Below are 10,913 nucleotides of genomic sequence, written 5' to 3'. Positions count from 1 at the left end.
AGACCAGTGTAATCCTCCACCACAAAAGTAAACTCACCCAGAAAATTTTGATCAAATTCCAACTTCCACAGTTGCAAAAGGATTAAAAATGTCCACTGGACTCTCGAAAGGCTTATCAATATTCTCAATTAATGTGAATGGTTTAAACTGTCCGCTAAAGAGGCACAGGTTGGCTGACTGGATACAAAAACTCAAGCCAGATATCTGCTGCATACAAGAATCGCATCTTACATTAAAAGACAAATATAGACTCAGGGTGAAGGGATGGTCATCTATATTCCAGGCAAATGGAAAGCAGAAAAAAGCAGGTGTTGCAATCCAGTTCGCAGATGCAATAGGCTTTAAACCAACCAAAATAATTAAGGATAAGGATGGACACTTCATATTTGTTAAAGGTAATACTCAATATGATGAGATCTCTATTATTAATATTTATGCACCCAACCACAACGCACCTCAATTTATAAGAGAAACTCTAACAGACATGAGCAACTCAATTTCCTCCACTTCCATAGTAGTTGAAGATTTTTACACCCCTTTAGCAGTGCTGGTTAGATCCTCCAAATCGAAGCTAAGCAAAGAAATTTTAGATTTAAACTCAACCATTCAACATCCGGACTTAATGGACATCTACATTCGTTAACATTTCATCCCAACAAAGCTGAATACACATTCTTCTCATCAGCCCATGGAACATACTCCAAAATAGACCACATCCTAGGCCACAAATCTAACCTCAGAAAATTTTAAAAAATAGAAATTATTCCTTGCATCTTCTCAGACCATCATGGAATAAAAGTTGAACTCAATAACAACAGGAACCTGCATACCCATACAAGAACATGGAAGCTAAACAACCTTATGCTGAAGGATAAATGGGTTATAGATGAGATTAAGAAGGAAATCACAAAATTTTTGGAACTAAACAACAATCAAGACATGAATTACCAGAACCTCTGGGATACTGCAAAGGCAGTCCTAAGAGGGAAATTTATAGCACTGCAAACCTTCCTCAAGAAAACGGAAAGAGAGGAAGTTAATAACTTAATGGGACATCTTAAGCAACTGGAAAAGGAAGAACACTCCAACCCCAAACCCAGCAGAAGAAAAGAAATAACCAAAATCAGAGCAGAGCTAAATGAAATTGAAAACAAAAGAATTAAACAGATCAATAAATCCAACAGTTGGTGTTTTGAAAAGATCAATAAAATAGATAAACCTTTGGCTGACCTATCCAGGAAAAAAAGAGTAAAATTTCTAATTTCATCAATCAGAAATGGTAATGATGAAATAACAACAGACCCCTCAGAAATTCAAAAAATCCTTAATGAATACTACAAGAAACTCTACTCTCAGAAATACGAAAATCTGAAAAAAATAGACCAATACCTGGAAGTACGCCACCTACCAAGACTTAGCCCAATGAAGTGGAAATGTTGAACAGGCCTAAATCAAGTCATGAAATAGCATCAACTATACAGAATCTCCCTAAAAAGAAAAGACCAGGACCAGATGGCTTTATGTCAGAATTCTACCAAACCTTTAAAGAAGAACTAGTACCTATACTACTAAACCTCTTCCAAAATATAGAAAAAGAAGAAATATTACCCAACACATTCTACGAAGCAAACATCACCTTGATCCCCAAACCAGGGAAAGACCCAACAAGAAAAGAAAATTATAGACCAATATCACTAATGAATATTGATGCTAAAATACTCAATAAGATCCTAACAAACAGAATCCAGCAACATATCAAAAAAATTATACTCCATGACCAAGTGGGATTTATCCTCAGGTCTCAAGGTTGGTTCAATATACGTAAATCTATAAATGTAATTCAACACATAAACAAACTAAAAACTAAGGACCATATGATTCTTTCAATTGATGCAGAAAAAGCTTTTGATAATATCCAGCATCCCTTCATGATCAGAACACTTAAGAAAATTGGTATAGAAGGGACATTTCTTCAACTAATAGAGGTCTTCTGCAGCAAACCCACAGCCAGTATCGTATTGAATGGAGTTAAATTGAAATCATGTCTACTTAGATCAGGAACCATGCAAGTTTGCCCATTGTCTCCATTGCTCTTTAACATTGTAATTGAAGTTTTAGCCATTGCAATTAGGAAGAAAAGGCGATCAAGGGTATCCACATAGGGTCAGAAGAGATCAAACTTTTACTCTTCGCAGATGATATGATTGTATTTCTGGAAAACACTAGGGATTCTACTACAAAACTTTTAGAAGTGATCAAGGAATACAGCAATATCTCAGGCTACAAAATCAACACCCATAAATCTGTAGCCTTTATATATACCAACAATAACCAAGCTGAAAAAACAGTCAAGGACTCTATTCCTTTCACAGTAGTGCCAAAGAAGATGAAATATTTGGGAATTTATCTAACAAAGGATGTGAAAGATCTCTATAAAGAGAACTATGAAACTCTAAGAAACGAAATAGCTGCAAATGTTAACAAATGTGAAAACATACCATGCTCATGGCTGGGAAGAATCAACATTGTTAAAATGTCCATACTACCCAAAGCAATATACAATTTTAATGCAATTCCTATTAAAGCTCCATTGTCATACTTTAAAGATCTTGAAAAAATAATACTTTGTTTTATGTGGAATCAGAAAAAACCTCGAATAGCCAAAACATTGCTGAGCAATAAAAACAAAGCAGGAGGAATCACACTACCAGACCTCAGACTGTACTATAAATCGATAGTGATCAAAACTGCATGGTACTGGCACAAAAGTAGAGAAGTAGATCTCTGGAACAGAATAGAGAATCAAGAGATGAATCCAGCTACTTACCGTTATTTGATCTTTGACAAGCCAATTAAAAACATCCAATGGGGAAAAGATTCCCTATTTAACAAATGGGGCTGGGTAAACTGGCTGGCAACCTGTAGAAGATTAAAACTGGATCCACACCTTTCACCATTAACTAAGATAGACTCTCACTGGATAAAAGATTTAAACTTATGACATGAAACTATAAAAATACTTGAAGAAAGTGCAGGGAAAACTCTTGAAGGAATCGGCCTGGGTGAATACTTTATGAGGACAACTCCTCAGGCAATTGAAGCAGTGTCAAAAATACGCTACTGGGACCTGATTAAACTAAAAAGCTTCTGCACATCCTACAACATAGTAAGTAAAGCAAGCAGACAGCCCTTGAATGGGAGAAAATATTTACCTCTCCAAAGGTCTAATAACCAGAATCCACAGAGAACTCAAACGTATTAGCAAAAAAAGAACACGTGATCCTATCTCAGGGTGGGAAAGGGACTTGAAGAGAAACTTCTCTAAAGAAGACAGACACACAATCTACAAACACATGAATAAAAGCTCATCATCCTTAATCATCAGAGAAATGCAAATCAAAACTACTTTGAGATACCACCTAACCCCAGTAAGAGTAGCCTACATAACAAAATCCCCAAACTGGAGATGTTGGTGTGGATGTGGAGAAAAGGGCACACTTCTACACTGCTGTTGGGAATGCACACTAATACGTTCCTTCTGGAAGGATGTTTGGAGAATACTTAGAGACCTAAAAATAGACCTGTCATTCGATCCTATAATTTCTTTACTAGGTTTATACCCAGAAGACCAAAAGTCACAATATAACAAAGACATCTGTACCAGAATGTTTATTGCAGCCCATTTCATAATTGCTAAGTCATGGAAGAAGCCCAAGTGTCCATCGACCCACGAATGGACTAGCAAATTGTGGTACACGTATACCATGGAATATTATGCAGCCTTAAAGAAAGATGGAGACTTTACCTCTTTCATGTTTACATGGATGGAGCTGGAACATATTCTTCTTAGCAAAGTATCTCAGGAATGGAAGAAAAAGTATCCTATGTACTCAGCTCTGCTATGAAGCTAAATTCTAGCTTTCACATGAAGGGTATAACCCAACTATAGCACAAGACTATGGGGAAAGGGCCGAGGAAGGGGAAGGGAGGAGGGAGGTTTTGGTGGAGGGAGGGTAATAGGTGGTGCCACATCTACAGTGCATCTTAGAATGGGTACAGGTGAAACTTACTAAATGCAGAATACAGATGCCTACATACAGTAACTAAGAAAATTCCATGAAGGCTGTGTTGAACAGTTTGATGAGAATATTTCAGATTGTATATGAAACCCGCACATTGTACCCCTTGATTCCACTAATGTACACAGCTATGATTTAACAATAAAAAAAAGACATGAAACTATAAAAATACTTGAAGAAAGTGAAGGGAAAACTCTTGAAAGAATCGGCCTGGGTGAATATTTTATGAGGAGGACTCCCCAGGCAATTGAAGCAGTATCAAAAATACGTTACTGGGTGCTGATCAAACTAAAAAGCTTCTGCACAGACAAGAACATAGTAAGTAAAGCCAGCAGACAGCCCTCAGAATGGGAGAAAATATTTGCAGATTATACCTTCGATAAGGTTTAATAACCAGAATCCACAGAGAACTCAAATGTATTAACAAGAAAAGAACAAGTGATCCTATCTCCGGGTGGGCAAGGCACTTGAAGAGAAACTTCTCTAAAGAAGACAAATGTACGATCTACAAACACATGAAAAAATATATATATAGACCTTTCAATAGGAATCTACATTCAGTCATGAAAAAGATGAACAGAAAAAATTCACACCAATGAAATTCAGTGAACTGATTTTCAAAGTTAGAAATAAAAATACCCATTGTTATTGGAAGCCCTGCTCTGTGCAAACACAGTGTGGTATATAGTAAACAATCACACATTTGAGGTATTAGCTGGAAAAAATTATATATATACACCTATACATGGACTCATCCACAGGATATTCACAAATTTATTGACTCCAGCAGATAATCAGAATAAATGAAGAGGAATCGCATATCAACAGGAAAGAGTTACACATAGGGAGTTTACAAAATTGTGGTATATAATTCTTAATACACGGAGTATGTTTTTAAATAACGTTTTGAGGAAAAATGTTTTTATTCATATAAAAGTATTTAATAGCAATGAAAAAAAAAAGAAAGCCTGAATTCTAAGACTGTGCCTGCCAGATTATTGGATAATTGTGCAAGAATTCCTTGAAAAGCCTCATTCTATATATATTTTTTTATATTTGAAAATTAAAATTTAAAAACATTTTAGAAGTCACTGCCAGACTACTCTTTTTTTCCACTGGCTTATAAAAAAGTTTATGAATTTTTTACTAGTTATAATCCAACATGGGCAATAGACAAGATTTTCAGCTATGTAATGAAGATTAAAACTCAGATTTATTTTTCCAATTTCCTTAGCTTTTTTGTTTAGATAAGAAACAAAATTATGAACTTCCTTTCAGTTTACTTCACTCAGTATGAAGATGGATAGTGATATGGGTAGTACTGAAAACAAGCTTCGAATGGGAATGGGGAAGCTAAGTAAAGGCACAAATTTTCTTCTTTTAACCACTTGGTCCTCTGACATAAAACTTGTTTCACTGTAAAGACGGTTCATTTGGTCCTAACATCAAGAAATATTTCACTGCCTTAACAGTTGAGAGATTTTTTTTTAATGAAATATGTTGGAATACATTAAATAACATTAGCAAGTCACGTGTCTATATTTTTTTAAATTACAAGTGGAAATCCAAAGATTAATCATTTTAGTAACTATTTTACATACTAGTATAAATGAAGATTTAATAGAAAGAAAATTAAGGATAAAAGTGCAATTAAAGTGAAAGGCCGCATTCCACATTCCTGCTCCTGTGAACACCTAAGCTGACAGAAAAGCAGAGTAGTTGATTGCAATGGCATATATATGCCTTAAGGACACTTTTCTTCACCAAATCTTTGTAAATCATAAATAAGCATGAAGTGAGTATGAAAGAAATACGTACTTAAGCATTCAAGTGTAATCTGTTTCCAACATATATATTATTTTCACTTCCTCAATTGATACTAAATGGACATTTTTCATTGCTGAGAATTCATTTTTCTTATTTGATCAAAATAAATTCTGAAACTTAGAAATGATTAAATGACTAGCACTAACCTATTCAGGAACTAAAGAATCAAAAAGAGAAAAGGTACTATTTCTTTTCCCCACAAACCCTCAGAAGGACAATAATGTTTGTATACATATATGTATGTGTACAAAAAGAGGTAAAAATGTAAAGCATTAATAAATATAACTCTGCCAAACTTATACCAGTTAGACAAACTAGTAAAACAAAACTCAAAATACCAGTTAGAGAAACTAGTAAAACAAAACTCAAAAGACTGAGGATTTATAGCAGCTGATTAAAATGATGCATTGAAATTGCTACACTCATGTAGCTAAAAATAAGATGGAAAATATTGAGATTTTTAGTAGTAAACATGAACATCTTACATCTCAAAATATCTAGTCTTCTTACCTGGTAAAGTTAACCCAAAAGTCTTAGACATTTGTTAGTCCTTTTCACCAGGATGTAGGTGACATCAATCTTTACTTAACATTTTTGTGGCTTCTGTGGTCAGGCACTCAAACCACATAACATAGTTGTTTGAAAATTTTATTTATTAATCATAATTTCCCTAGCATTTTATGAAATGTAATGAAATTCAGCAATGCAAATTACATATACTATTGTGCAAAAGTCATGTATGACTTTATGATATACACTTTATATTACTTTACTAGGTAACTAAGTTCACTGATCCCATTAAAGATGAAATTAAGGAACAAAGAACCTAGGCAACAAAAAGGTAAGTTGGCATAATTATCAACCATAATAATGTAAATTTCCCATTAAAACTGGAAAAATGAATAGTGGAAATTTTCAGTTAAATTTTATGAAGTTTCTTATATATATGAACTTTCAAAATTTATAAGAATGCTATGCTTTTTTTTTTTAAACTTACTCTACGGGTTCAAGAAAATATTTAAAATTGGATTTTCTTTTCACTACTGATATTTACTCTTAAAGGTCATAGTTCCATAAACAAATTGGTTAATGTGTCCAGTTTTCCTAATATAGCACGTTGCTTAGTTTAACCTCCTAATTCAATGAGGAATATCTACAGATTTACCTGGAAAAGGGGTTCCAAAGGAAAATTTTTAAGAGAGCATTTCAGCAGTTTTATTCAACAGATGGCATAAATTAATTAAATTCAGAGAAAACTCTTTAAACAGAAGGAAAAAGCCACTACCCAGCATTTTCTTGCTACCACAAATCCACCAAAGATATGTTCATGTTCCATTAATTGAGTATGAAGTAAAATGATTGAAATATTACAATTGTTAAATACAGAAGACAAGAAATCAAAACTTTTACATCCAATACATAGGCAAAAAAACCTTCAATTTCTAGCTTGTTTTTTTTCTAGTTTTATTATTGATTTAATTACAAGGAACTTATTCCTATAGGATGCATAAAATTATTCAATGATGAATAGATTTTTTAACTCAGAATTTTTAAGGATGACTTGCTTTAAATCACTATTCTACCTGCTGCTGTACTTCTGTTTAGTGTTGCATGTGGCCAAACAGATCATGCTCTGATCCAGTAAGTGTACTATAATCTACTTATATGTTTAAAAGTTGACATAGGGTTAAAGGCACAAATCTGTATTTTAGTAATAAATCTTATTAGTTACTTATAAAAAAAAATCCATTTACTTTTGGATCCTGCTTAAATGATGACTAACAAACTGCAATTTCTGTGGGGAGAAAAATAGGTGGTCCTCTATAAAGAATAAATTTTAGCAGCCTTCAAAAAAACATACATGAACATTTGGGAGTGTATTAATTACTGAAGTTGCAAATGGCACAACTGTACTTTACTGTTGAAGACCTTTTAATTTAATATGTATAGCCATTTCCTCATATTTCTCTTAAAATCTTCCAGTATATCTTTTCATTTCTATGAATGTACATGTATAGCAATTCATAAAACTAAATAGTAAACTGATACTCTACACCAGTTCGTTTATCTCAATATATATTTTGGAATATAATGACAATAATAAAAATATCAATTCCCTCTAAGCTGATAATGCTATAAGATTTTACATAAATTTAGTTTTTTTTTATTTTTGAAAAAGTTTCATGGTTTAAATTCCACATATTTGACACCTTGACAAGAAAAATGTAATTGTGTCATGTAACATTTATTCCATCAATTTAAACTGAAGTGTCTCAGGGAGCTAAACATTAAAGAATTTAAATAAAAGGCAATAATCTTTATGTACACAAAATGATCATTCCATTAATATTTACATGACAAAGGAAACATGGAGAATCACTAAAACTGGAAATTGCTACAGGTGTGAAAATCTTCTCTCCAGACATTTTTAGTTAGGAATCATATAAGCTTGGAAAATGAAAACAATTGCAGAAGCATAACTAAAATATTAATTTTAGTTTTCAATTCTTACTATTTAAAGGGACCAGTGGGTCATAAACCGTCCAAGATTTGGGAACCAACAGCTCAGATTATCTTTTAATATCAAATATTTTTCTTCATCTCTCATGATGATACTAAACTTACAGAAAAAAACAAAAAAGGTATACATAAAAATTCCAGTTCATTCTCCATTATAAAGACTGGTCAGCCGCTCTAATTCCTTACAGTTGTCCATGCACAAGGCGTCTGCCTTCCTTCGGAGAAGATCATCATGGTACATTTTTGCTGCATACTGCGTATCTGTTTTTTGTTGTCTTTCTTTCCAGCAATTATTTCGAACATTAGTCACATAATCTTCTACTACACTCTGTTCTACCTCTTTTTTTAATCTTAACTATTTTTGTTCTTTAAATTTAGTTGCCATGTTCTTTACTTCTATGCCATGTCTCCATTGCTATGTATTCTTCTAACTTAAAGGGAATGTATCAATAGTTTTATTATTATTATTAAATCAGAGGTGTGTACATTAATGCACTCATGGGGTACCATGCACTGGTTTTATATACAATTTAAATACTTTCATCACACTGGTTAACATACCTTATTGGCATTTTCTTAGTTATTGTTTTAAGATATTTATATTCCACATTTAGTAAGTTTCACATGTACCCTTGTATGATGCACCATAGGTGTTGTCCCACCAACTGCCCTCCCTCCCCCATCCTCCCCATACCCGCCCTTTCCCTTTTCCCCTTTCCCCATATTCTTAGGCTATATTTGGATTATAGCTCTCATATGAAAGCTATAAATTAGTTTCATAGAAGGGCTGAGTACATGGACACTTGAGCACTTAGATACTTTTTCTTCCATTCTTGAGATACTTTGCTAAGAAGAATGTGTTCCAGCTCCATCCATGTAAACATGAAAGAGGTAAAGTCTTCAACTTTCTTTAAGGCTGCATAATATTCCATGGTGTACCTTCTGTCATAACATTCCTTTATATTCATTTTTAAAGTCCTTATTGACATAATAAACAACACCCTAATTTTCTGTCTTCATTTTAATGGTTTGCTGATCCAGATCTGGGATATAAGGAATAATGAGGATTAGAGACCATCAATTGGCTTAATAATGACAGGAGGATCAATACAATAATGGGCATCAGCTGGATAAACACAGAAAATCCTCCATCTCCTCTTTCTTCCTCTCTTTCATGGCCACTATGTTGATGTTAATGGCTGTAACCAGCCCATCCATTTGAAAATGAATGTACACTACCTGAAGGAAATCCACCACCAAAAAATACATTAAACAAGTCTTCTGAAGTTCTATCAGCTTGACAACATCTATGGAAATTAAATCTCCCATTTTTTTGGTGATTACAAGCTTGTTCTTCATTGCCTGTGAGGTCGTATTGTTTTCTTTTTTCTGGATTGCTTAAAACAGTATAAGCGTTTCCCATCTTTTTAAAAGCATCTGTTGCTCCAGGTGCGTGGTTTTTGTCTGGATGAAACTTCAAAGCAAGCTTTCTATAAGCCCCCCCCTTTTTTTTTTTTTTTTTTTGTAGAGACAGAGTCTCACTTTATGGCCCTCGGTAGAGTGCCGTGGCCTCACACAGCTCACAGCAACCTCCAACTCCTGGGCTTAAGCGATTCTCTTGCCTCAGCCTCCCGAGTAGCTGGGACTACAGGCGCCCGCCACAACGCCCGGCTATTTTTTGGTTGCAGTTTGGCCGGGGCCGGGTTTGAACCCGCCACCCTAGGTATATAGGGCCGGCGCCTTACCGACTGAGCCACAGGCGCCGCCCTCTATAAGCCCTTTTTAAATCTACATCACCAGCATCTTCGTAACTCCAACTACTTCATAGTAATTTTTCCATTTGTTTATGCTAAGAACTCCATCTATTTGCTCTTTGGTATAGCCTTTTCCACCTTCACCACTACCAGATGTGCTGTCCTTTGTGCAATTAGGCTTGCTTTGATCACCACTTCCTGGTGGTTTTCAGCAAGGAGCGCTATTTCCAGCTGTGCTTCCCTTTTTCATAATTATTTCCAATAGTGCGCAGGCCGATGGCAGTGGGTGGAGCTTCTCGGCTTCTGCAGGAAGCGCTGGGCCTTCTCCCGGTGCCGACTGTTCCGGGCCTCCCTGGCGATCTGGACACATTTCTCCCCCTCATCCCGGTTCCCCTCCATGACCTGCGGCTTCTTCCATTTCCTCCGGTAGCGCGGCTACAAGGGGCAGAAGCCTACAGGCCAGAGAGGAAAGGCGGCTGGCCGGGGCGTGCGGCTGAGAGCCAGGAGGAGCGCAGGGGACCCGGGGCGGCTCCGCCTCCTCACGGTGGCCACCCCTCCCGCGCCAACCGCTACATTCTGGCAGACCGCTCTCCCAGGCCGGCGTCGGAGCCCACCCGGCGGTCCTTCCGTGGCTACCCGGGCCCTAGAGCTGAGGGTAGCGGCCGGCTGTTGGTCGCGGGAGGACTTCTGTCGAGCCCGGGCCCCAGACCTTCCGCCACGACTCTCGTGGACA

General features: G+C 35.9%; 1 pseudogene; it reads right to left on the bottom strand.

Moving 5' to 3' along the window:
* Nucleotides 1–8,568: 8,568 nt before the first annotated feature.
* On the bottom strand, nt 8,569–10,588 carry LOC128563391 (dnaJ homolog subfamily B member 14-like; annotated as a pseudogene).
* Nucleotides 10,589–10,913: the final 325 nt, after the last annotated feature.

The sequence above is a fragment of the Nycticebus coucang genome, chromosome 13 (assembly GCF_027406575.1).
Source record: "Nycticebus coucang isolate mNycCou1 chromosome 13, mNycCou1.pri, whole genome shotgun sequence".
Taxonomy (NCBI): domain Eukaryota; kingdom Metazoa; phylum Chordata; class Mammalia; order Primates; family Lorisidae; genus Nycticebus; species Nycticebus coucang.
Note: the sequence above shows the minus strand (reverse complement) of the source record. Positions and strands in the feature narration are given on the sequence as shown.